This window comes from Somniosus microcephalus, chromosome 2 (genome assembly GCF_052327205.1).
Source record: "Somniosus microcephalus isolate GS21.2 chromosome 2, FLI_Smic_1.0, whole genome shotgun sequence".
Classification (NCBI taxonomy): domain Eukaryota; kingdom Metazoa; phylum Chordata; class Chondrichthyes; order Squaliformes; family Somniosidae; genus Somniosus; species Somniosus microcephalus.
In genome coordinates, this window is record NC_140988.1 from 353435395 (window position 1) to 353462584 (window position 27190).

Below are 27190 nucleotides of genomic sequence, written 5' to 3' on the forward strand. Positions count from 1 at the left end.
TATTGCACTTAGCATCTTATATGCCTCTATAAAAAGTGTATTTTCAATGATCTATTTTTGAGGCAAATGAGTTAATGGTCTGAAAGTGTGCTCAGTATCACCAGCTATAAATATTGGGATCCGCAGTGAAGCATACGTACACGCAACAAGGAGAAACATATTCACACAGGTACACTCACACAGGGAAGGCATATTAACACAGGTGCACTGGTCTGTCCGGTTGCAGTATGATAACAATCCATTGACATTTAGCAATGCTGTGCAACACATTATCATATCACAAAGATTAAATTAACTTTATGAGGAACGTCACATAGCATACAACCTGTGTTATTGGCCCTGATATTTACAGGGAGGCGGGGAGGGTGCGGGGGGAGGGAAAAAACAGGGACGCGGAGGTTCTGCCGAATTTAACAGTCGGACCTCACTATAATTATTTTCTTCCATTTCCTGCCAGCAGCCGGCCAAATTGACAGCCTGGCCAGCTCTGACAAAAGGTCATCGACCTGAAATGTTGACTCTGTTTCTCTCTTCACAGATGCTGCCTGACCTGCTGAGGATTTCCAGCATCTTCTGGTTTTATGACAGCCTGGCCAGTTTGTGGACGGTTCCTGACAATCGGGAGGGGGAAAGGCCGGAGATCATGGCTTGGAGTGGGAGGAGAGACAGACCATCACGGGAGGGGGAAAGTCCAGAGATCGTGGCTTGGGGTGGGAGGAGAGAGAGACCATCATGGGAGGGGGAAAGGCTGGAGATCGTGGCTTGGATTGGGAGGAGAGACAGACCATCGCGGGAGGAGGAAAGGCCGGAGATCGTGGCTTGGATTGGGAGGAGAGACAGACCATTGCAGGAGGGGGACAGGCCAGAGATCGTGGCTTGGATTGGGAGGAGAGACAGACCATTGCAGGAGGGGGACAGGCCGGAGATCGTGGCTTGGGGTGGGAGGAGAGACAGACCATCGCAGGATGGGGAAAGTCCAGAGATCGTGGCTTGGGGTGGGAGGAGAGACAGACCATCGCGGGAGGGGGAAAGGCCGGAGATCATGGCTTGGGGTGTGAGGAGAGAGAGACCATCACGGGAGGGGGAAAGGCTGGAGATCATGGCTTGGATTGGGAGGAGAGACAGACCATCGCAGGATGGGGAAAGTCCAGAGATCGTGGCTTGGAGTGGGAGGAGAGACAGACCATCGCAGGATGGGGAAAGTCCAGAGGTCGTGGCTTGGGGTGTGAGGAGAGAGAGACCATCACGGGAGGGGGAAAGGCCGGAGATCATGGCTTGGGGTGTGAGGAGAGAGAGACCATCGCGGGAGGGGGAAAGGCCGGAGATCATGGCTTGGAGTGTGAGGAGAGAGAGACCATCGCGAGAGGGGGAAAGGCCGGAGATCATGGCTTGGAGTGGGAGGAGAGACAGACCATCGTGGGAGGGGGAAAGGCTGGAGATCGTGGCTTGGGGTGTGAGGAGAGAGAGACCATCACGGGAGGGGGAAAGGCCGGAGATCATGGCTTGGGGTGTGAGGAGAGAGAGACCATCACGGGAGGGGGAAAGGCCAGAGATCATGGCTTGGGGTGTGAGGAGAGAGAGACCATCATGGGAGGGGGAAAGTCCAGAGATCGTGGCTTGGAGTGGGAGGAGAGACAGACCATCGCAGGAGGGGGAAATGCCGGAGATCATGGCTTGGGGTGTGAGGAGAGAGAGACCATCATGGGAGGGGGAAAGGCTGGAGATCGTGGCTTGGGGTGTGAGGAGAGAGAGACCATCATGGGAGGGGGAAAGGCTGGAGATCGTGGCTTGGAGTGGGAGGAGAGAGAGACCATCATGGGAGGGAGAAAGGCTGGAGATCGTGGCTTGGGATGTGAGGAGAGACAGACCATCGCAGAAGGGGGAAAGGCTGGAGATCATGGCTTGGAGTGGGAGGAGAGACAGACCATCGCAGGAGGGGGAAAGCCGGAGATCGTGGCTTGGGATGTGAGGAGAGACTGACCATCGTGGGAGGGGGAAGGCCGGAGATCGTGGCTTGGAGTGGGAGGGGAGACAGACCATCGCAGGAAGGGGAATCTGCGGGCATTGATGCTTTGGGGGTGGGGGTGAGGTCTGCAATCGAAGAAGTGGGGAGAGAGTGAGTGGAGGCCGAAGCCTTCCTTGAGTGGCTGGGGGGTGGGGGGGGCGTGGAAGCACTCCTGCTCCTACTGGCCCACAAGGAGTGCAGGAAAAGCCACTTAGCTTTTTGAGAAGGCAGCTCATTTTTTCCAACAGAGTAGTGAGTCTCTGAAATGCGTTGCTGACTTGTGCGGTGTGCACTGACTCTCTGAACGCCTTCATGAGGGAGCTGGACCTGGCTAAGGCAATGATGTCATCATATAAAAGGTAAGTGGATCAACAGTTGACGTACACATGGTCAATGTGACCTCCTGGACTGGTTTCGATCGCCTGAGGAAGTCGGGGAGGAATTTTACAGATTTTTGTTCCCTTATTGGCCCCGGGCTTTTTTTTCCTGTTTTTTTTTTGCTTTTCCCAGGAGATTACATGGTTTTGCGGAGGTAGGAAGTGTCTAGTCATGATGCTACAGGCATCAGAAATGTGGGGCAGGCTTGATGGACCAGCTGGTCTTTTCCTGCCCATCATTTTCGTAGGTGGAAGTTTCCGCTTTGGCAGGATCCCACTGCAAGTTCGGAGGGGTGGGAGATCTACCTGCCTCAGTGCCTGAACGATTTACCAGGGTCAGAGTAATTAACATATTTCAGGTGACATCCCGGCAGGATTCCTGTCTCCAATACTGAGGCCGTCTAGACCAAGGGAGGGAATGTGGCTGTGGTGGTCGGTCTTGCATATCTGCTGCAGTGCAGTGTGGACTGGCAGCCTCTGTGGCTGGCTTTTACATTTTTTTAGTAAAAGAACATTTTAAAAAACAAACACCTCAGCCTCTTCGATCAATTGCATAGACTAAGGCAACACTTTCAATTATAAATACACCCTACTCCAATGCCATAGCAATCTGGGATACCAGAAATGCTTTGGTGTTCCTAGTGCCCACTGTCACTCGGAGGGCAAACAATAGGAAATGGATTATAACAATAACAACTTGTATTTATATCACGTCTTTAACGTAGTAAAATATCCCAAAGCGCTTCACAGAAGCGTTATCAGACAAAATTTGACACTGAGCCACATAGGGAGATATTAGGACAGGTGACCAAAAGATTGGTCAAACAGGTAGCTTTTAAGGAGCGTCTTAAAGGAGGAAAGAGAGGTTGAGAGGCGGAGAGGTTTAGGAAGGAAATTCCAGAGCTTAGGGCCTAGGCAACAGAAGGCAAAGCCACCAATGGTGGAATGATGAAAATTGGGGATGCACGAGAGGGCAGAATTGCAGGAGTTCAGAGATCTCGGAGGCTTGTAGGGCTGGAGGAGATTACAGGGATAGGATGGGGCGAGGCCATGGAGGGATTTGAAAACAAGGATAAGAATTTTAAAATCTATTCCTATCATTTACGACTATTTTGAATGCTTATATTTCGGCAGGCGTGTTCCTCATCCCACATCACTTCCAGCGGAGAATATTGGAAGTGGTTGGGGTGAGCGCACAGCTGGCACAGAAACGCCTGAAGAATTTCCCACGTCTGCTAGAAATAGGTCGGCAAGCCAATGTAACTCCAGTGGAAAATCTTCCCCATTACTTATAAAAATAAATATATATTTTTTTCCACCCAGTGTTCCCCTCAAGCAATTCCAGGTCAAGTATACCAGAGACTAGATGTCATTCAGAATTGCCTCTACAATGCCTTAATCTCAAACTCAAAATAGCACCGTACTACCAAGACTTTCCGTTGTCCAGAAGAGCTCAAACAACTTGTTCTAGTGGGACTTTTAACATTTCCCACACTGTCCATATCTTATACAATCTCTCTGAATTAGCTTGCCCAATTAGTGACTCCGGTTATGGGCATTTTGTGTTTGCTTTCTGTGAACTCAAGTCAGGTGTCAGAGATAAATGAATCTCATTCTATCGTACTGCACCTAGTAAGTCATCCTATTCATTGTGAAAGGAAAGTAATCTTTGAGTATCCCACTATGTTAAATTTGAATAGATTATTGCAGGAATGGTTAATCTCGTTCTAAGATATATGTATGCATTTCTACCTACTGTGCTTATAATTAAGTTCCCCATTGCATGTTTCTCTGCAATTGAGGATAATCCCTACTATACCAAAGTTAAAGATTCACTTTTATTATCAATGCCGAATGATTTTGAAGGAAACTCTTACACAATATTGCAAGAGCAAATTGTAGGAAGCTATGAACATCAGCTCCAAATTGCAGTGTTCCGCTCCATTGACAACTCCTCAGATAATGAAGCAGCCCATGCCCGCATGCAGCAAGACCTGGATGACATTCAGGTTTGGGCTGATAAGTGGCAAGTAACATTCATGGCACGCAAGTGCCAGGCAATGATTATCTTCAAAAAGAGAGCGTCTAACCACCTCCCCATGCCATTCAATGGCACTACCGTCGCCAAATCCCCCACTATCAACATCCTGGGGGGTCACCATTGACTATAATCTCAATTGGACAAGCCACATAAATGCCATGGCTACTAGAGCAGGTCAGTGACTGGGTATTCTACGGCAAGTGACTCACCTCCTAACTCCCCAAAGCACCTACAAGGCACAAGTCAGGAGTGTGATGGAATACTCTCCATTTGCCTGGCAGCTGACAAACACTCAAGAGGTTCGACACCATCCAGTACAAAGCAGCCCACTTGATCAGCAGCCCATCCACCACCTTAAACATTCACTCCCTCCACCACCGGCGTACCGTGGCTGCAGTGTGTACCATCTACAAGATGCACTGCAGCAACTCGCCAAGGCTGCTTCGGCAGCACCTCCCAAACCCGCGACCCCTACCACCTAGAAGGACAAGGGCAGCAGGAGCATGGGAACACCACCACCTCCAAGTTCCCCTCCCAGTTACACACCATCCTGATTTGGAAGTATATCGCCGATCCTTCATCGTCGCTGGGTCAAAATCCTGGAACTCCCTCCCTAACAGCAGTGTGGGAGTACCTTCACCACACGGACAGCAGCGGTTCAAGAAGGCGGCTCACCACCACCTTCTCAAGGGCAATTAGGGATGGGCAATAAATGCTGGCCTTGTTAGCGATGCATACATCCCGAGAATGAATTTTTTAAAAACACGTTGCATATATATAAAACATCCCAAGGCGCTTCACAGGAGCGATTATCAAACAAAATTTGACACTGAGCCACATAAGGAGATATTAGGACGGGATCTTGGTCAAAGAGGTAAGTTTTAAGGAGCATCTTACAGGAGGAGAGAGAGGTAGAATCATAGAATGGTTACAGCACAGAAGGAGGCCATTCAGCCCTGTAGTGTATGTACCTTTAAGGGGAGAACTGCTTTTTACAGCTCCTTTATACTGTAGTACCGGCAGTGACCACACCTGTATATAAACCCTGAGTAGGGATCTGTACTGTTAGTTTTAGAGTAACCCTCATCCAGTAAACACCTGTTGATTGTTCCTCTGCAGTCTCTGTCTATTTCTTGAAGGACACCATACATCAAGATTCACGGATTTAACAGGCCCGTCAAGCCTGTGCCAGCACTTTGCAAGAGCACTTCAGCTAATCCCACTCCCCCACCCTTTCCCCGTAGCCCTGCAATTTTTTTTCCTTCAGTCTCTATGATTGAGGTATACAAAATGATGAGGGGCATAGATAGGGTAGACAAAGAGGAACTTTTCCCCTTAGTAGGGGGGTCAATAACAAGGGGGCATAGATTCAGGGTAAGGGGCAGGAGATTTAGAGGGGATTTGAGGAGGAACTTTTTCACCCAGAGGGTGGTTGGAATGTGGAACTCAATGCCCAAAAGGGTGGTAGAGGCAGGAACCCTCACAACATTCAAGAAGCATTTGGATGAGCACTTGGAATGCCATTGCATACAAGGCTATGGACCAAATGCTGGAAAATGGGATTAGACTGGACAGGGATGGATGGGCGGCGCAGACACGATGGGCCGAAGGGCCTCTTTCTGTGCTGTAAAACTCTATGACTCTATGACTCTGTGAGTTATTTATCCAATTCCCTTTTGAAAGCCATGACTGAATCTGCTTCCACCACCCTTTCAGGCAGTGCATTCCAGATCCTAAACACTCGTTGCGTAAAAAAGATTTTCCTCATGTCGCCTTTGGTTCTTCTGCCAATCAACTTAAATCTGTGTCCTCTGGTTCTCGACACTTCTGCCAATGGGAACAGTTTCTCTCTCTCTACTCTGTCTAGACCCCTCATGATTTTGAACAGCTCTATCAAATCTCCTTTCAACTTTCTCTGCTCTAAGGAGAACAACCCTAGCTTCTCCAGTCTATCCACATAACTGCAGTCCCTCATCCCTGGAACAATTCTTGCAAATAAAGATAGAAACATAGAAGATAGGAGCAGGAGTAGGCCATTCGGCCCCTCGAGCCTGCTCCGCCATTCAATGAGATCATGGCTGATCATCCAAACTCAGTACCCTGTCCCTGCCTTCTCCCCATATCCCTTGATCCCTTTAGCCTTAAGAAATATATCTAACTCCTTCTTGAATATATTTAATGAATTGGCCTCAACTGCCTTCTGTGGTAGAGAATTCCACAGGTTCACCACTCTCTGGGTGAAGAAATTCCTCCTCATCTTGGTCTAGACAGAGTAGATAGAGAGAAACTGTTCCCAATACGTCATTCCTGCCATCCCAGGTATCAGTCTGGTGAATCTTCGCTGCACTCCCTCCATGGCAAGAACATCCTTCCTCAGATAAGGCAACTAAAACTGCACACAATACTCAAGGTGTGGTCTCACCAAGGCTCTGCACCCTCTCTAAGGCCTTCACATCCTTCCAGAATTGGATACAATACTCAAGTTGAGGCCGAACCATTGTTTTATAAAGATTCATCATAACTTCCTTGCTTTTGCACTCTAGCCTTTATTTCTGAAGCTCAGGATCCCGTAAGCTTTTTTAACGGCTTTCTCAACCTGCCCTGCCACCTTCAACGATTTGTGCACATATACCCCCAGGTCTCTCTGTTCATGCACCCCCTTTAGAATTGTACCCTTTAGTTTATATTGCCTCTCCTCATTCTTCCTAACAAAATGTATGACTTCGCACCTTTCTGTGTTAAATTTCATCTGCCACTGTCCGCCCATTCAACCAGCCTGTCCATGTCTTCTTGAAGTCTATCACTATCCTCCGCACTGTTCACTGTAATTCCAACTTTTGTAACATCTGCAAATTTTGAAATTGTGCCCTGTACACCCAAGTCTAAGTCATTAATATGTATCAAGAAAAGCAGTGGTCCTAGTAACGACCCCTGGGGGACACCACTGTATACCTTCCTCCAGTCCAAAAAACACCATTCACCACTACTCTCTGTTTCCTGTCATGCTGCCACTGTCCCTTTTATTCCATGGGCTTCAACTTTGCTGGCAGGCCTATTATGTGGCACTTTTGCCTTTTGGAAGTCCATGTACGCCACATCAGCCGCATTGCCCATCAACCCTCACTGTTACCTCATCAAAAAACACAATCAAGTGAGTTAAACACGATTTGCCTTTAACAAATCCGTGCTGGCTTTCCTTAATTAATTCACACTTGTCCAAGTGACTGTTACTTTTGTCCCGGATTATCATTTCTAAAAGTTTCCCCACTACCGCAGTTCAGCTGACTGGCCTGAGAGAGGTTTAGGGAGGGAATTCCAGAGCTTAGTTCCTATAAAGCTGAAGGCATGGCCGCCAATGGTGGAGCGATTAAAATTGGTGATGCTCAAGAGGCCAGAGTTAGAGGAGTGGGGAGTTCTTGGAGGGTTGTAGGGCTGGAGGAGATTATGGAGATAGGGAGGGGTGAGGCCATGGAGGGATTTGAAAACAAGGATGAGAATTTTTAAAAACAGGTGTTTCCAGACCGGTAGCCACTGTAGGTCAGCGAGCACAGGTGACCAAAGGAAAGACACTAAACCTTGCAAAACATCATAATTGATCTCATTGAAAAAAATCAAAAAGTGAAGGTCCTTGGATTTAGACTGTGTCAAGATCCAAATACTTCACTGTGAGGAAGGTTTCCTCCATTTAACAGGATTGTAAGTCTGAGCTTTATAAACACATAACACAAATCTTCTACATGAAGCCCATCTGAACATATGGTCAGAACCAACACCCGAGTCTAGAAAACCTGAGACATTGTTCAATTTAGGAGTCGAGGAAGTGGGAAAGTGCTGCTTCTTACCACAAGAATGTAAGAGAAATTCAAAAAGGTTAAAACAGAGCCGTGGTTAACGTAGAACACATAATATGCATTATCAACAAATTTAATAAAGGAAGTCTTTTTGCTCCAGACGTAACTTGCGTGCGTGATACCAAATGAAGCTCCCTGGCCACTGGGGACAAAATGGATGGCCAGGAGATTGTCTCTATTGGGCAAAGGCTTATTATACCCAACATGCTATAGACAGAGCTAAGCGATCACACAATCAACAGATCAGATCAAAGCTCTGCAGTCCAGCCCCAGGACATCGCTGCAGGAGTTCCTCAGGGCAGTGTCCTAGACCCAACCATCTACAGCTGCTTCATCAATGACCTTCCCCCCATCATAAGGTCAGAAATGGGGATGTTCGCTGATGACTGCACAGTGTTCAGTGCCATTCGCAACTCATCAGATAATGAAGCAGTCCATGCCTGCATGCAGCAAGACCTGAACGACATTCAGGCTTGGGCTGATAAGTGGTAGGTAACATTCACGCTACACAAGTGCCAGGTTATCTCCAACACGCGAGCGTCTAACCACCGCCCCTTGACATTCAACGGCATTAACATTGCCGAATCCCCCACCATCAATATCCTGGGGGGGTCACCATTAACCAGAAAATTAACTGGACCAGCCACATAAATACTGTGGCAACAAGAGCAGGTCAGAGGCTGGGTTTTCTGTGGCGAGTGTTTCACCTCCTGACTCCCCAAAGCCTTTCCAGCATCTACAAGGCACAAGTCAGGAGTGTGATGGAATACTCTCCACTTGCCTGGATGAGTGCAGCGCCAACAACACTCAAGAAGCTCAACACCATCTAAGACAAAGCAGCCCACTTGACTGGCACCCCATCCACCAATCTAAACATTCACTCCCTCCACCACCGGCGTACCATGTCTGCAGTGTGTACCATCTACAAGATGCACTGCAGCAACTCGCCAAGGCTGCTTCGGCAGCACCTTCCAAACCCACGACCTCTACGACCTGGAAGGACAAGGGCAGCAGGCGCATGGGAACACTACCACCTCCAATTTCCCCTTCAAGTCACACACCATCCTGACTTGGAAGTGTATCGCCGTTCCTTCATCGTCGCTGGGTCAACATCCTGGAACTCCCTCCCCAACAGCACTGTGGGAGTACCTTCACCACACGTGTGGTGTATGTAACCTGTTCCACCTTAAGAGAACTACCTTAAGAGATGTACTACTTTCTCTTGGCTGCTGTATACTATAATACCGGTGGTGACCACACCGGTATATAAGTGTTGTGTAGGGATTTGCTGGGCAGTTCAGTCCTGACCTCCGAATAGTAAAGACCTGTTAAAGTTATTCTTGTGGTCTGTGTCCAGTGATTTATAATAAGCTTAACTGGAACACACAGACTTAACAGTGGCGACGAGTCCGATCTTACCCTGCGGCAGTTTTACATCCAAGGCAGCTTCGTCCTCAGAACGGGCGTCGAGAAGAGGCATCCACCCTCATCATCCTGCTGAGCACCATCGCACGGGAGGCATCGAGAACCCGGGTTAAAAAGGAAAATTCTGACCACGAAGCCCCCCATCAGCGACAGGCAGTGATCATCCCTTCTACCACGGTGGTGGGTAAGCCGATCAGCGACACGAGCAGAAAGTCGGCTGCGTTGACTGTAGAGTGGGGGAGGGAAAACGGAGGAAAAATGGCGGAGAACTCGACCACGGCCGGTAAAAAGGGCCGGGCTGCAATCGGGGCCGAGAGGCGCAGCGACTGGGGCAGCTTAAGGCACGAGAGCCACGGAGAACTCAAACGCAGCCGGTGTAAAGGACCGGGCTGCATGCGGGGCTGCGAGGCAAAGCAGCGTCGGGGAATTGAGAACCGCTGGGGAGGCGAGAACGGCAGCAGCACGGCAATCGCCATTGCAGCCAGCGGGGGAAGAAGGCAAACGCGGGAATCCGCTATTGTAGTCGGCGGGGGAAGAAGACGAGCGCAGGAAAGACCGCCAAGCGCGGGAAGCCACCATTTTAGTAGGTGGGGGAAGAAGACAAGCGCGGGAAGCCGCCATTTTGAGAAAAATAAAAATTTTAAAAACTTGCAAGGATGCCTAAACATGGGAACATTAATACCTTTGATAGCGATATCGAAGATTGGACCACGTATGTAGAACGCATGGAAGTTTATTGTAAAACAAATAAGGTACCAGATGATGAGAAAGCACTAACCTTATTAAGCTCAATGGGTGCGAAGACATATGGGCTATTGAGGCACCTTCTATCACCAAATAAACCGGCGGATCAGACTTTCGCGAATATTGTTACTGTCCTGAAAAATCATTTAAACCCCACGCCGCTGATGATAGCGGAACGATTTAAATTTTACAGAAGAACGCAGCTGAAAGACGAAAGCAACGCTGAATTTTTAATTGAACTGCGTAAGCTATCAAAGCACTGTCAGTTTGGAACAGGACTAGCAGATGCGCTGAGAGATAAATTTGTGTGTGGATTGTTAAAAGAAGGAACACAAAAGCGACTGCTTGAGGAGAATGATCTTACGCTTGATAAAGCTGTCACTATTGCAGCATCGCACGAAGCCGCAGCGAGAGGCACGGCGGAAATGCAGCTACGGTCACCGGAATTCAGCACCAATCAAATGGTCTTGGGTACAGTAAAATGTTATCATTGTGGAAAGACAACGCACGATCAGAACCAGTGCTGGTTCAAAAATCAGGAATGCAGAAAATGTGGCAGGCTTGGTCACATAGCTAAAGTATGCCGGTCAGGAAAGAAGACCAGCAACAAAAAGTCACCGCAGGAAAAGTACAGAAAGGTACACAAGGTGACAGAGAACAGTTCGAACGAACAGAAGTCAGATTCAGACTCCAGCAGTAATGAACTGGGTAGTCTAAGAGTACACAATGTTGGTAAGGAAGCAGACCTCCAAACAATTTGGGTCACACTTCAGATAGCAGGAGTCCAAGTGAAGATGGAATTGGACACTGGATCGGCATTGACGGTCATGAATAAGCAAGATTACAAAAGGTTATTCCCACATATTCCCCTACGGGATACGGAGATTGTATTGAAAACGTACACGGGGCAAAGAGTATACCCCATCGGGAAGATAGAGGTAAAGGTGGTCCACAAGGGCAAAGAAAGCCGAGGAATGGACTTATATGTGCTACCTGAGGGAGGTCCACCACTACTGGAATGGGAGTGGATTAGGAAAATAAATATGGACTGGCATTCCTTAAAAGCACTAACGGTAGATTCCGGTAAAAAAGATGTCAAACCTAAACGATTGTCCAGAATATTGGACGATGCTAACGAGGTGTTCCAACAGGGACTGGGAATACTGAGAGGAATTACGGCAAACATCAAGGTTGAAGAACATGCAAACCCGAAATTTTTCAAAACCAGACCGGTACCTTATGCGATACGACCTGCTGTGGAAGCTGAGCTGGAAGGGCTAGAACGTTCAGGAGTACTGTCTAAGGTAGACTGGAGTGAGTGGGCCACGCCCATTGTTCCCGTCATGAAGCATTCATCGAGCAACAAGCCGGGGGAACCGGGGAAGGTTCGTATCTGTGGAGATTTCAAGATCACTGTTAATCCGGTGCTTCACACGGTGCAGTATCCGCTTCCGCGGATTGAGGATATCTTCGCTTCGTTGTCTGGTGGGAAACACTTCACCAAGATAGACCTGGCGCAGGCATACTTACAGATGGAAGTTGAGGAAGAGTCAAGCCAGTATCTCATGATCAACACGCATAGAGGCTTGTACCGGTATAATAGACTGGTTTCTGGAGTGGCATCGGCGCCAGCAATTTGGCAGAGGGCCATGGAGCAGGTATTACAGGGAATTCCAGGCACACAATGTTACCTGGATGATATTCTAATTACAGGAGATGATGACGAGGAACACCTTGCAAATTTGGAACTGGTGCTCACCAGATTGAAAGAATATGGACTTCGAGTTAATCGCCAGAAATGTGAGTTCTTTCAGAAGCGGATCTCGTACTGTGGTCATGTCATTGACCAGGAGGGGCTTCATAAGTCTCCTGACAAGATCGAAGCTGTTGTGAAGGCTCCCGCTCCGGATAATGTATCCCAGTTGAGGTCGTTCCTCGGGTTGATTAACTATTACCATAAGTTTCTGCCAAATTTATCCACGGTGCTGCACCCGCTGAACGCTCTTTTGCAGAAGGGAGTACCATGGAAGTGGAGCGAGGACTGTAAGAGGGCCTTTCGCAAAAGCGAGGCATTGATCACCTCAGAGGAAGTGTTGGCTCACTTCAACCCAACGCTGCCTATTCGTTTGGCTTGTGATGCTTCTCCATATGGTATTGGAGCAGTACTCTCACACAAGTTGCCAAATGGCTTGGAAAGGCCAGTCGCATTTGCATCCAGATCATTGACCTCCGCTGAGCGCAACTATGCTCAGATAGATAGGGAGGCTCTCAGCCTTGTGTGGGGAGTAACAAAGTTTAATCATTACCTGCAGGGCCAAAAGTTCACGCTTCTGACAGACCACCAGCCGTTGGTATCCATTTTTAACCCTAAGAAGGGTGTTTCGGTGATGACAGCACAGAGACTCCAGAGATGGTCCCTTTTCCTAGGGGCACATCAATATCAGATTGAATTCAAAGGTACAAAGCAGCATGGTAATGCTGATGGGCTGTCGCGCCTGCCATTACCTACAGAGGAGGAGGCACCGACGGTTGACCCTGTTGAGTTATTTCACTCGACCATCATCGAATGTTTACCAGTCACCAATGCAAGTATTGAAAGAGAAACCAGGAATGACCCGACACTGTCCCGGGCCTACGAAGTGACAGTGAAGGGATGGCCAGCACATGGTGATCCACTGTTACCGGCATTCTCAGCAAGACGAGACCAGCTGTCCGTCTGTCAAGGAACATTGATGTATGGAACAAGGGTGATTATTCCTCCTAAGTTAAGAGAGAGAGTTCTAAAGGAACTGCATGAAGGTCATCTGGGGGGAGTCAAGATGAAAAGCCTTGCTAGGGCTTATGTGTGGTGGCCGGGTATCGACCAACAGATAGAGGATCTGACGAAAAGCTGCTCAGGGTGCCAAAAAAGTGCAAAATGCACCTCCGATTGCACAGCTGCATCCATGGGAATGGCCTTCAACCCCATGGCAACATGCGCATATTGACTTTGCTGGTCCATTCATGGACTCCATGCTTTTAATTGCGGGGGACGCACATTCTAAATGGCCAGAAGTGATTAAGATGACTACCACTACCTCGGAAAAGACGATCGCGGTGCTAAGAACGATATTTGCAAGAAATGGATTGCCAGAACAAATATGTTCAGACAACGGACCGCAGTTCGTGTCAGAAGAATTCCAGAAATTCATGAAGAAGAATGGGGTGAAACATCATACCTCTGCCCCATATCATCCGGCTACAAACGGGTTGGCCGAGAGATTTGTACAAACGTTCAAAAAAGCAATAAAGGCCATGAGCGAAGATCAGATCCCACCACAACACAAGGTGGACAAATTCCTACTGGCATATCGAAATGCCACTCATGCAGTGACAAACCAAAGTCCTGCCATGATGTTCTATAACAGGAGGTTGCGGTCCAGGTTGGACTTGTTAAAACCAAATGTGCGGAGGGAAGTTGAAAACAAACAGTTCCAGCATATAAATAACAAGACCATTCGGAGTTTCGAAATAGGACAACCAGTGTTAGCCCGGGACTATAAAAACGAGAAATGGCAATCTGGAACAATTCGGGCCAGACAAGGACCCCTGATGTACACGGTAGATATTGGTGAAAATGTAATACAGCGTCATGCTGACCAACTGGTAGAATCGAGAACAAGGGTCGAACCTATGGTTACGGCAGAGACAACCGTGGAAGAAGTTAGTGAACCTGAAGCATCTACCTCAGAAGTGAATGTACCTGATGATGATGTCCAATCCATAAGAGACCAACTAGATGAGTCACCCCAGCAACGAGAATCAGAGACCCCTGAAAGGCATTATCCAACTCGAATCAGGAGGCCTCCTCAGAGACTGAATCTTTGAACTGTTTTGCATGAAGTTGTATATATATATATGTTATTATGTTATGTTAAATGGGGATATAACTGTTAAGCTAAAAAGGGAGGATTGTGGTGTATGTAACCTGTTCCACCTTAAGAGAACTACCTTAAGAGATGTACTACTTTCTCTTGGCTGCTGTATACTATAATACCGGTGGTGACCACACCGGTATATAAGTGTTGTGTAGGGATTTGCTGGGCAGTTCAGCCCTGACCTCCGAATAGTAAAGACCTGTTAAAGTTATTCTTGTGGTCTGTGTCCAGTGATTTATAATAAGCTTAACTGGAACACACAGACTTAACAACACGGACTGCAGCAGTTCAAGAAGGTGGCTCACCACCACCTTCTCAAGGGCAATTAGGGATGGGCAATAAATGCTGGCCTTGCCAGCGACACCCAGGTCCCAGTAATGAATTTAAAAAAAACACGACAACAAAAACAGTTAGGATCCATTCCAGCGACTAAATGGTCGAACACACTAAACTTTCTAAAAGTATTTGAAGCAAGGAAATGACAAGCTGAGATTGACATGGCTTTAAAGACCCAATGTAGCCCTGTCACTCTCAGCTGTGGTCCCATGGCCGGGATGTGTTTTGTTAGTTCTAAGACAAGAGGTAGGTGAATGGCATCTATTGGAGGCAGTTATGTGCAGTTTACAGGCAGCAGTTATGTGATGACTGTAAGAGGTGGATGTGATGGCTTTCATAGTACAAGATCAAACATTGGATGGAAGGAAAAACTGACATAATCCTTTTCCCACTGCTAGAAACTGTAGCCAACTGTTAGACAAAGAATAACACTGTTCCGGTATCTGACAGTCCATAGCACAGTCACTTGGAGAATGACATGTGATAGTGAGGGAGGCATAATATTAGCTGCTCGCCAAATTGAAAATGAACTCCCTAAAGTTTTCCTCATGCAGTCATCCATACAGCAGACACGGAGTTCACTAAGGACAGTAACCCTGAGGTATTTTTTGTGTTAAATAGCTGAAAGTTTAAACTTGCTGTTTTCAATCTGAGAGGGAGAAGGAACATCAGTATTTTGGGTATAAAATGTAATGTCTCAGAAATTATAAATCTGCCTTTAGCTCAAAGTGGTGATTATAATACTATATTAGGAGATTAAAAAGATAAACTTTCGGTGCTGGAAATGCGACACAAAACCAGAATTTATTCGGCAACAACAGTATGTATTTATATCGCACCTTTAATGTAGTAAAACGTCCCAAGGCGCTTCACAGGAGTATTTTAAGACAAAAAATTTGACACCGAATCACATAAGGATAAATTAGGGCAGGTGACCAAAAGCTTGGTCAAAGAGGTAGGTTTTAAGGAGCATCTTAAAGGAGGAAAGAGAGGTAATGAGGCGGAGCGGTTTAGGCGGGGAATTCCAGAGCTTAGGGCCCAGGCCACCAATGGTTGAGCAATTATAATCAGGGATGCTCAAGAGGGCAGAATTAGAGGAGCACAGATATCTCGTGGTGGTTGTGGGGCTGGAGGAGATTACAGAGGTAGGAAGGGGCGAGGCCATGGAAGGATTTGAAAACAAGGATGAGAATTTTGAAATCGAGGCACTGCTTAACCGGGAGCCAATGTAGGTCAGCAAGCACAGGCGAACGGGACTTGGTGCAAGTTAGGACATGGGCAGCCGAGTTTTGGATGATCTCAAGTTTACGTAGGGTGGAATGTGGGAGGCCAGCCAGAAGTGCATTGGAACAGTCAAATCTAAAGGTAACAAAGGCATGGATGAGGGTTTCAGCAGCGGATGAGCTGAGGCAAGGGCGGAGACGGGCGATGTTACGGAGGTGGAAGTAGACGGTCTTTGTTATGCCGCGGATATGTGGTCGGAAGCTCATTTCAGGGTCAAATATGACACCAAGGTTGTGAACAGTGTGGTTCAGTCTCAGACAGATGTTAGGGAGAGGGATGGAGTCAGTGGCTAGGGAACAGAGTTTGTGGCAGGGGACAGAAAACAATGGCTCCGGTCTTCCCAATATTTAACTGGAGAAAATTTTTGCTCATCCAGAACTGGATGTCGGACAAGCAGTCTGACAATTTAGAGACCGTGGAGGGGGCGAGTGTGGTGTATGTAACCTGTTCCACCTTAAGAGAACTACCTGAAGAGATGTACTACTTTCTCTTGGCTGCTGTATACTGTAATACCGGTGGTGACCACACCGGTATATAAGTGTTGTGTAGGGATTCGCTGGGCAGTTCAGCCCTGACCTCCGAATAGTAAAGACCTGTTAAAGTTATTTTTGTAGTCTGTGTCCAGTGATTTATAATAAGCTTAACTGGGACACACAGACTTAACAGTGGTGACGAGTCCGATGTTACCCTGCGGCAGTTTTACATCCAAGGCAGCTTCGTCCTCAGAACGGGCGTCGAGAAGAGGCATCCGCCCTCATCATCCTGCTGAGCACCATCACACGGGAGGCATCGAGAAACCGGATTAAAAAAAAAAATTCTGACCACGAAGCCCTCCATCAGCGACAGGCAGTGATCATCCCTTCTACGACGGTGGTGGGTAAGCCGATCAGCGACACGAGCAGAAAGTCGGCCGCGTTGACTGTGGAGTGGGGGAGGGAAAACGGAGGAAAAAGGGCGGAGAACTTGACCACGGCCGGTGAAAAGGGCCGGGCTGCAATCGAGGCCGAGAGGCGCAGCGTCGGGGAATTGAGAACCGCTGGGGAGGCGAGAACGGCAGCAGCACGGCAATCGCCATTGCAGCCAGCGGGGGAAGAAGGCAAACGCGGGAATCCGCCATTGTAGTCGGCGGGGGAAGAAGACGAGTGCGGGAAAGACCACCAAGCGTGGGAAGCCACCATTTTAGTAGGCGGGGGAAGAAGACAAGCGTGGGAAGCAGCCATTTTGAGAAAAAGAAAAATTTAAAAAACTTGCAAGGATGCCTAAACATGGGAACATTAATACCTTTGATAGCGATATCAAAGGTTGGACCACGTATGTAGAACGCATGGAAGTTTATTGTAAAGCAAATAAGGTACCAGATGATGAGAAAGCACTAACCTTATTAAGCTCAATGGTGCGAAGACATACGGGCTATTGAAGCACCTTCTGTCACCAGATAAACTGGCGGATCAGACTTTCGCGAATATTGTTACTGTCCTGAAAAATCATTTAAACCCCACGCCGCTGGTGATAGCGGAACGATTTAAATTTTACAGAAGAACGCAGCTGAAAGACGAAAGCAACGCTGAATTTTTAATTGAACTGCGTAAGCTATCAAAGTACTGTCAGTTTGGAACAGGACTAGCAGATGCGCTGGGAGATAAATTTTTGTGTGGATTGTAAAAAGAAGGAACACAAAAGTGACTGCTTGAGGAGAATGATCTTACGCTTGATAAAGCTGTCACTATTGCAGCATCGCACGAAGCCGCAGCGACAGGCACTGCGGAAATGCAGCTACGGTCACCGGAACTCAGCGCCAATCAAATGGTCTTGGGTACAGTAAAATGTTATCGTTGTGGAAAGACAATGCACGATCAGAACCAGTGCTGGTTCAAAAATCAGGAATGCAGAAAACGTGGCAGGCTTGGTCACATAGCTAAAGTATGCCGGTCAGGAAAGAAGACCAGCAACAAAAAGTCACCGCAGGAAAAGTACAGAAAGGTACACAAGGTGACAGAGAACAGTTCAAACGAACAGAAGTCAAATTCAGACTCCAGCAGTAATGAACTGGGTAGTCTAAGAGTACACAATGTTGGTAAGGAAGCAGACCTCCAAACAATCTGGGTCACACTTCAGATAGCAGGAGTCCAAGTGAAGATGGGATTGGACACTGGATCGGCATTGACGGTCATGAATAAGCAAGATTACAAAAGGTTATTCCCACATATTCCCCTACGGGATACGGAGATTGTATTGAAAACATACACGGGGCAAAGAGTATACCCCATCGGGAAGATAGAGGTAAAGGTGGTCCACAAGGGCAAAGAAAGCCGAGGAATGGACTTATATGTGCTACCTGAGGGAGGTCCACCACTACTGGGACGGGAGTGGATTAGGAAAATAAATATGGACTGGCATTCCTTAAAAGCACTAACGGTAGATTCCGGTAAAAAAGATGTCAAACCTAAACGATTGTCCAGAATATTGGACGATGCTAAAGAGGTGTTCCAACAGGGACTGGAAACACTGAGAGGAATTACGGCAAACATCAAGGTTGAAGAACATGCAAACCCGAAATTTTTCAAAGCCAGACCGGTAGCTTATGCGATACGACCTGCTGTGGAAGCTGAGCTGGAAGGGCTAGAATGTTCAGGAGTACTGTCTAAGGTAGACTGGAGTGAGTGGGCCACGCCCATTGTCCCCGTCATGAAGCGTTCATCGAGCAACAAGCCGGGGGAACCGGGGAAGGTTCGCATCTGTGGAGATTTCAAGATCACTGTTAATCCGGTGCTTCACACGGTGCAGTATCCGCTTCCGCGGATTGAGGATATCTTCGCTTCGTTGTCTGGCGGGAAACACTTCACCAAGATAGACCTGGCGCAGGCGTACTTACAGATGGAAGTTGAGAAAGAGTCAAGCCAGTATCTCACGATCAACACGCATAGAGGCTTGTACCGGTATAATAGACTGGTCTTTGGAGTGGCATCGGCTCCAGCAATTTGGCAGAGGGCCATGGAGCAGGTATTACAGGGAATTCCAGGCACACAATGTTACCTGGACGATATTCTGATTACAGGAGATGATGACGAGGAACACCTTGCAAATTTGGAACTGGTGCTCACCAGATTGAAAGAATATGGACTTCGAGTTAATCGCCAGAAATGTGAGTTCTTTCAGAAGCGGATCTCGTACTGTGGTCATGTCATTGACCAGGAGGGGCTTCATAAGTCTCCTGACAAGATCGAAGCTGTTGTGAAGGCTCCTGCTCCGGATAATGTATCCCAGTTGAGGTCGTTCCTAGGGTTGATTAACTATTACCATAAGTTTCTGCCAAATTTATCCACGGTGCAGCACCCGCTGAACGCTCTTTTGCAGAAGGGAGTACCATGGAAGTGGAGCGAGGACTGTAAGAGGGCCTTTCGCAAAAGCGAGGCATTGATCACCTCAGAGGAAGTGTTGGCTCACTTCAACCCAACGCTGCCTATTCGTTTGGCTTGTGATGCTTCTCCATATGGCATTGGGGCAGTACTCTCACACAAGTTGCCAAATGGCCTGGAGAGGCCAGTTGTGTTCGCATCCAGATCATTGACCTCTGCTGAGCGCAACTATGCTCAGATAGATAGGGAGGCTCTCAGCCTTGTGTGGGGAGTAAAGAAGTTTAATCATTACCTGCAGGGCCAAAAGTTTACGCTTCTGACAGACCACCAGCCGTTGGTATCCATTTTTAAACCTAAGAAGGGTGTTTCGGTGAGATGGTCCCTTATCCTAGGGGCACATCAATATCAGATTGAATTCAAAGGTACAAAGCAGCATGGTAATGCTGATGGGCTGTCGCGCCTGCCACTACCTACAGCGGAGGAGGCACCGACGGTTGACCCTGTTGAGTTATTTCACTCGACCATCATCGAATGTTGACCAGTCACCAATGCAAGTATTGAAAGAGAAACCAGGAACGACCCGACACTGTCCCGGGTCTACGAAGTGACAGTGAAGGGATGGCCAGCACATGGTGATCCACTGTTACCGACATTCTCAGCAAGACGAGACCAGCTGTCCGTCTGTCAAGGAACATTGATGTATGGAACAAGGGTGATTATTCCTCCTAAGTTAAGAGAGAGAGTTCTAAAGGAACTGCATGAAGGTCATCTGGGGGGAGTCAAGATGAAAAGCCTTGCAAGGGCTTATGTGTGGTGGCCGGGTATCGACCAACAGATAGAGGATCTGACGAAAAGCTGCTCAGGGTGCCAAAAAGTGCAAAATGCACCTCCGATTGCACCGCTGCATCCATGGGAATGGCCTTCAACCCCATGGCAACGTGTACATATTGACTTTGCTGGTCCATTCATGGACTCCATGTTTTTAATTGCGGTGGACGCACATTCTAAATGGCCAGAAGTGATTAAGATGACTACCACTACTTCGGAAAAGACGATCGCGGTGCTAAGAACGATATTTGCAAGAAATGGATTGCCAGAACAAATATGTTCAGACAACGGACCGCAGTTCGTGTCAGAAGAATTCCAGAAATTCATGAAGAAGAATGGGGTGAAACATTATACCTCTGCCCCATATCATCCGGCTACAAACGGGTTGGCCGAGAGATTTGTACAAACGTTCAAAAAAGCAATAAAGGCCATGAGCGAAGATCAGATTCCACTACAACACAAGGTGGACAAATTCCTACTGGCATATCGAAATGCCACTCATGCAGTGACAAACCAAAGTCCTGCCATGATGTTCTATAACAGGAGGTTGCGGTCCAGGTTGGACTTGTTAAAACCAAATGTGCGGAGGGAAGTTGAAAACAAACAGTTCCAGCATATAAATAACAAGACCACTCAGAGTTTCGAAATAGGACAACCAGTGTTAGCCCGGGACTATAAAAACGAGAAATGGCAATCTGGAACAATTCGGGCCAGACAAGGACCTCTGATGTACACGGTAGATATTGGTGAAAATGTAATACGGCGTCATGCTGACCAACTGGTAGAATCGAGAACAAGGGTCGAACCCATGGTTATGGCAGAGACAACCGTGGAAGAAGTTCGTGAACCTGAAGCATCTACCTCAGAAGTGAATGTACCTGATGATGATGTCCAATCCATAAGAGACCAACTAGATGAGTCACCCCAGCAATGAGAATCAGAGACCCCTGAAAGGCGTTATCCAACTCGAATCAGGAGGCCTCCTCAGAGACTGAATCTTTGAACTGTTTTGCATGAAGTTGTATATATATATGTTATTATGTTATGTTAAATGGGGATATAACTGTTAAGCTCAAAAGGGAGGATTGTGGTGTATGTAACCTGTTCCACCTTAAGAGAACTACCTTAAGAGATGTATTACTTTCTCTTGGCTGCTGTATACTGTAATACCGGTGGTGACCACACCAGTATATAAGTGTTGTGTAGGGATTCGCTGGGCAGTGCAGCCCTGACCTCCGAATAGAAAAGACCTGTTAAAGTTATTCTTGTAGTCTGTGTCCAGTGATTTATAATAAGCATAACTGGGACACACAGACTTAACAGCGAGAGAAGAGGTAGTGAGGTAGAGCTGGGTGTCGTCAGCGTACATGTGGAAACTGATGCTGTGTTTTCATCAGAAAGAGAAAGGTTAATGTGGCAGGTAGTATTCTTCATTAAAGCTCGCGTAGTTCTAAATTAGAATTAGCCCGGATTTTGCGGTCAGCGGCGAAGTGACGGCACTTGCTGCTGACCTAGAAGAAAGCTACCCACAAACCTTTAGTGGGCTCTGTGTCATCTATTTCACCTTTCCCGACATTAATTTTATTGTGGTGCCATCTGGGGGAACTCTGGCATCCAGTGACCAAGGCTGGGAACTAAAGAGTCGGGGGTATTTGACATTTCGGAAGAATAGGCAGAAAGGAAAAGGAGGTGGGGTAGCTCTGTTAATAAAGGATGAGATCAGTGCAGTAGTGAAAAATGATATTGGCTCAGAAGATCAAGATGTAGAATCAGTTTGGGTGGAGATAAGAAATAATAAGGGAAAGAAGTCAATGGTGGGAGTGGTCTACAGGCCCCCAAACAGTAGCCACACTGTAGAGAATAAATTAAGAAATAATGAAGGCTTGTAAGAAAGGTACTGCAATGATCATGGGTGATTTTAATCTTCACATTGATTGGATAAATCAAATTGGGCAAGGTAGCCTTGAGGAAGAGTTCATACAGTGTGACATAAGAAAACTACTAGGCACTTGGTCTTAGCGTTAAACAAAACTTTAATCAACTGTTTTACAACATGGAGATCTAGTTGTATCCTTCACTAGTTCCTGTTAAGAATGTCCTGCGCAAGCTGGGTCCGTGCCCGAGTATTTATACTCTCCCTGGACAGCGCCACCCGCAGGCCGCTCAGTATTATTTCACAAAGTCTTTCTTTCATGAATGACTGATTCATGTCAGAGTATATTCGGGGTGGTTTCTTAGAACAATACATTGTGGAACCAACCAGGGAGCAGGCTACCTTAGGTCTGGTATTGTGTAATGAGACAGGATTAATTAATGATCTCATAGTAAAGGATCCTCTAGGAAAGAGTGATCATAGCATGGTAGAATTTCAAATTCAGTTTGAGGGTGAGAAAGTTGGGTCTCAAACCAGTGTCCTGAACTTAAATAAAGGTAATTACAAAGGTATGAATGCAGAGTTGACTAAAGTTGACTGGGAAAATAGATTAAATGGTAAAACAGTAGATAAGCAGTGGCAGACATTTACGGAGATATTTTATAACTCTCAGCAAAGATATATTCCAGTGAGAAGGAAAGAATTAAGAGAAGGATGAACCATCCGTGGCTAACTAAGGAAGTAAAGGATGCTATCAAATTGAAAACAAAGGCATACAATGTTGCGAAGATTAGTGGTAGGCCAGACGATTGGAAAATTTTTAGAAATCAGCAAAGGATAACTAAAAAAATAATAAAGATTATGAGAGTAAACTAGCAAGAAATATAAAAACAGACAGTAAGAGCTTCTACAGGTATATAAAAAGGAAGAGAGTAGCTAAAGTAAATGTTGGTCCCTTAGAGGATGAGACTGGGGAATTAATAATGGGAAACAGAGAAATGGCAGAGACTTTGAACAAATATATTGGTCTTAAAGGTAGAAGACATTAAAAGCATCCCAATAATAGATAATCAAGGGGCTATAGGGAGGGGGGAACTTAAAACAATCACTATCACTAGAGAAAAAGTACTTGGTGAAATAACGGGACTAAAGGTGGACAAGTCACCTGGACCTGATGGCTTGCATCCTAGGGTCTTAAAATAAGTGGCTGCAGAGATAGTGGATGCATTGGTTGCAATCTGCCAAAATTCCCTGGATTCTGGAGAGGTCCCAGCGGATTGGAAAACCATAAATGTAATGCCCCTATTTAAGAAAGGAGGGAGACAGAAAGTAGGAAACTATAGACCAGTTAGCCTAACATCTGTTGTTGGGAAAATGCTGGAGTCTATTATTAAGGAAGTAGTAGCAGGACATTTAGAAAATCATAATACAGTCAAGCAGAGTCAGCATGGTTTTATGAAAGGGAAATCATGTTTAACAAATTTGCTGGAGTTCTTTGAGGATGTAACAAGCAGTGAAGATAAAATGGAACCAGTAGATGTCGTGTATTTGGATTTCCAGAAGGCATTCGATAAGGTGCCACATAAGATAAGAGTTCATGGGGCTGGGGGTGATATATTAGCATGGATAGAGGATTGGATAACTAACAGAAAACAGAGAGTCAGGATAAATGGGTCATTTTCCGGTCGCCAATCTGTAACTAGTGGGGTGCCACAGGGATCAGTGCTGGGGCCTCAAATATTTACAATCTATATTAATGACTTGGATGAAGGGGCTGTGTGTACTGTAGCCAAATTTGCTGATGATACAAAGATAGGTGGGAAAGCAAGTTGTGAAGAGGACACAAAGAATCTGCAAAGTGATATAGACAGGCTAAGTGAGTGGGCAAAAATTTGGCAGATGGCGTATAATATGGGAAAATGTGAGGTTATCCACTTTGGTAGGAAAAATAAAAAAGCAAATTATTATTTAAATAGAGAGAGATTACAAAATGCTGCTGTACAGAGGGATCTGGGGGTCCTTGTACACGAAACACAAAAAGTTAGTATGCAGGTACAGCAAGTAATTAGGAAGGCAATTGGAATGTTGTTCTTTATTGCTGGGAGATAGAGTATAAAAGTAGGGAAGTCCTGCTACAACTGTACAGGGTATTGGTGAGACCACACCTGGAGTACTGCGTAAAGTTTTGGCCTCCTTATTTAAGGAGGAATATACTTGCATTGGAGGCAGTTCAAAGAAGTTTCACTAGGTTAATTCCTGAGATGATTTGCTGACTTATGAGGAAAGGTTGAGCAGGTTGGGCCTATACTCATTGGGGTTTAGAAGAATGAGAGGTGATCTTATTGAAACATATAAGATACTGAGGGGGCTCGACAGGGTAGATGCCGAGCGGATGTTTCCCCTCGTGGGGAAATCTAGAACTAGGGGGCAGAGTCTCAGAATAAGGAGTCGCCTATTTAAAACAGAGATGAGGAGGAATTTCTTCTCTCAGAGAGTCATGAATCTGGTGGAGATAGACAGATTTTTGAATGATAAGGGAGTCAAGGGTTATGGGGTGTGGGCAGGGAAATGGAGTTGAGACCAAGATCAGATCAGCTCAAGGGGCCAAATGGCCTACTCCTGCTCTTATTTCATATGTATGTCATCAAGCAGGCTAAGTAGCCAGTCACATTGAAGAATTCTTACAGACAACAAAACAGGAAGTAAAAAGCAGGTTTAATCAATCACTTTTTAACACTTTTACAGAGAGCAAAATAAAGGTTGGGACATACACACATGTCAGCTGTGGCTCATTTGGTAGCACACTTGCCTATGAGTCAGAAGGGTTGTGGGTTCAAGTCTCACTCCAGGGACTTGAGCACATAAAGCTAGGCTGACTCTCCAGGGGAGTGCTGTACTGTTGGAGGTGCTGTCTTTCAGATGAAATGTTAAACTGAGGCCCCATCTACTCTCTCAGGTGGACATAAATGACCCCATGGCACTATTTCAAAGAAGAGCAGGGGAGTTATCCCCAGTGTTCTGGGCAATATTCATCCCTCAACCAACGTAACAAAAGCAGATTATCTGGTCATCATCACATTGTGGGAGTTTGCTGTGCACAAATTGGCTGCTGCATTTCCTAGATTATAACAGTGACTACACTTCAAAAGTACTTCATTGACTGTAAAGTGCTTTGGGATGTCTGGCGGTCGTGAAAGGCACTATATAAATGCAAGTCTTTCTTTCTTTACACATCGGATTAAGGTAGAAACTAAAATATCATAAACAAACTTTGAAAAAAGTAATTTTTATTATTTTAAAAATCTATGGAATTTTCATCATGGAATGTAGGGAATGAAAGTCCACAATATAAAAATAGTTTTCAGGGCCAGAGAGGTTATTCAGCAGTAATTATAACTTAGCATGCCAATAAAAAATCAGTTACACTTCGTTCAACAAGGCTTAACTTTGTCAAGGGTTTTTACAGTGAGAATAGAGCATAAAAAGTGGAAGTTCATGTCAATTCAGTGATTTTTAACTGATTTCCATCCGCGAGGACTGCAACAGTGCACCTTGTGGAGGGCATCACTGACAGCAACTTCAGGATTTCAACGTTTAAATACGCATGTGCAGACTCCAGAAGTTGCTGTCAGTTTTACAGAGTAATGACGGCGAGCGCTGAAAGTTTCGCTATCATTACAACCGGAAATTCTGGGCTAACATACCAGTCGATCTTTCCTCGTGTCCCACATGAGGTGCTAACGTCTAGTTTAGTCTTCAAATGAAGTGGGGTTAATGGGGTGGGGATCAGTCAAGACTGAGATCGTTAGATTTTTGAATATTAAGTGAATCAGGGGATATGGGATAGTGCAGGAAAGTGGAGAATGAGTTAAAAGATCAGCCATGATCTTACTGAATGGCGGAGCAGGCTCGAAGGGCCAAATGGCCTACTCCTGCTTATATTTCTTATGTTCTTATGTTATGAAGCAGGATGCACAGCAATGTTCCCGCTAAGGTGCACAGCCGTACAGTAATCTCAAAGGTCCCGTGCAGGCCGCTCACCGGCTTTTACACTGTAAACACCACGCATGCACAGAAATTTAAAGGGGCCGCGCATTAAAAGAAACCGGATGCAAATAACAAAGTGCATCTAACAGGGATCATAGGTGTAATTCAGACCCCTTTTAAAATCATACATACCATCTTTATTTTTAGATAATGCTTTCCTTATTTTATGTTATATTTAGAGTTAGAGTTAAAAAGTACTTGCGGCAATTTGAGAAGTAGGGAGGATGTAATTACAGCCCAACAATATTACATGGACAGTTTCCATTCTAAATGGAAACTAATAATGGACTGCTCACAGCTCATTCCTGTGGTGTATGTAACCGTTCCACCTTTAAAAGAACTATTTTAAGAGATGCACTACTTTATCTTGGCTGCTGTATACTGTAATACCGGTGGTGACCACACCGGTATATAAGTGCTGTGTAATGATTTATTGGGCAGTTCAGCCTGACCTCCGACTAGTAAAGACCTGTTGAATTTACTCTTGTGGTCTGTGTGCAGTGATTCTTATTAACAATAACTAGAACACACAGACTTAACAGTGGCGACGATGACGATCTTACCCTGTGGCAGAGATATATCCAAGGCAGTTTAACGGGCGTCGAGAAGAGGCATCCGCCCTCATCATCCTGCTGAGAAAAGACTCGGGTCTGAAGAGCAAGGAAGAATCCTGACACGAAGCCTTCCATCAGCAACAGGCAGTGATCATCCCTTCTATCACGGTGGTGGGTAAGCCGATCAGCGACGAGCAGCAAGTCGGCCACGTTGGCTGTGCAGTAGGGGAGGGAAAAACGGAGGATATAAGGGCAGAGAACTCGACCACGGCCGGGGAAAAGAGCCGGACAGAAGTCGGGGCCAGAGGCGCTGAGACTGGGGCAGCGTAAGGCACGGGAGCCGCGGTGAATGCAAACGCAGCCGGTGTAAAAGACCGGGCTGCAAGCGGGCTGGGAGACGCAACAGCGTCGAGAGAGAGCTCGACTGCGACCGGGGAAAAAGGCCGGGCAGCTACCGAGGCCGCGAGGCGCGGGATAAAAAATTTTAAAAACCGCGGAGAACTCAGCTGCAGCCGGGGAAAAGGACCGGACTGCAAGAGGGTCTGGGAGGCA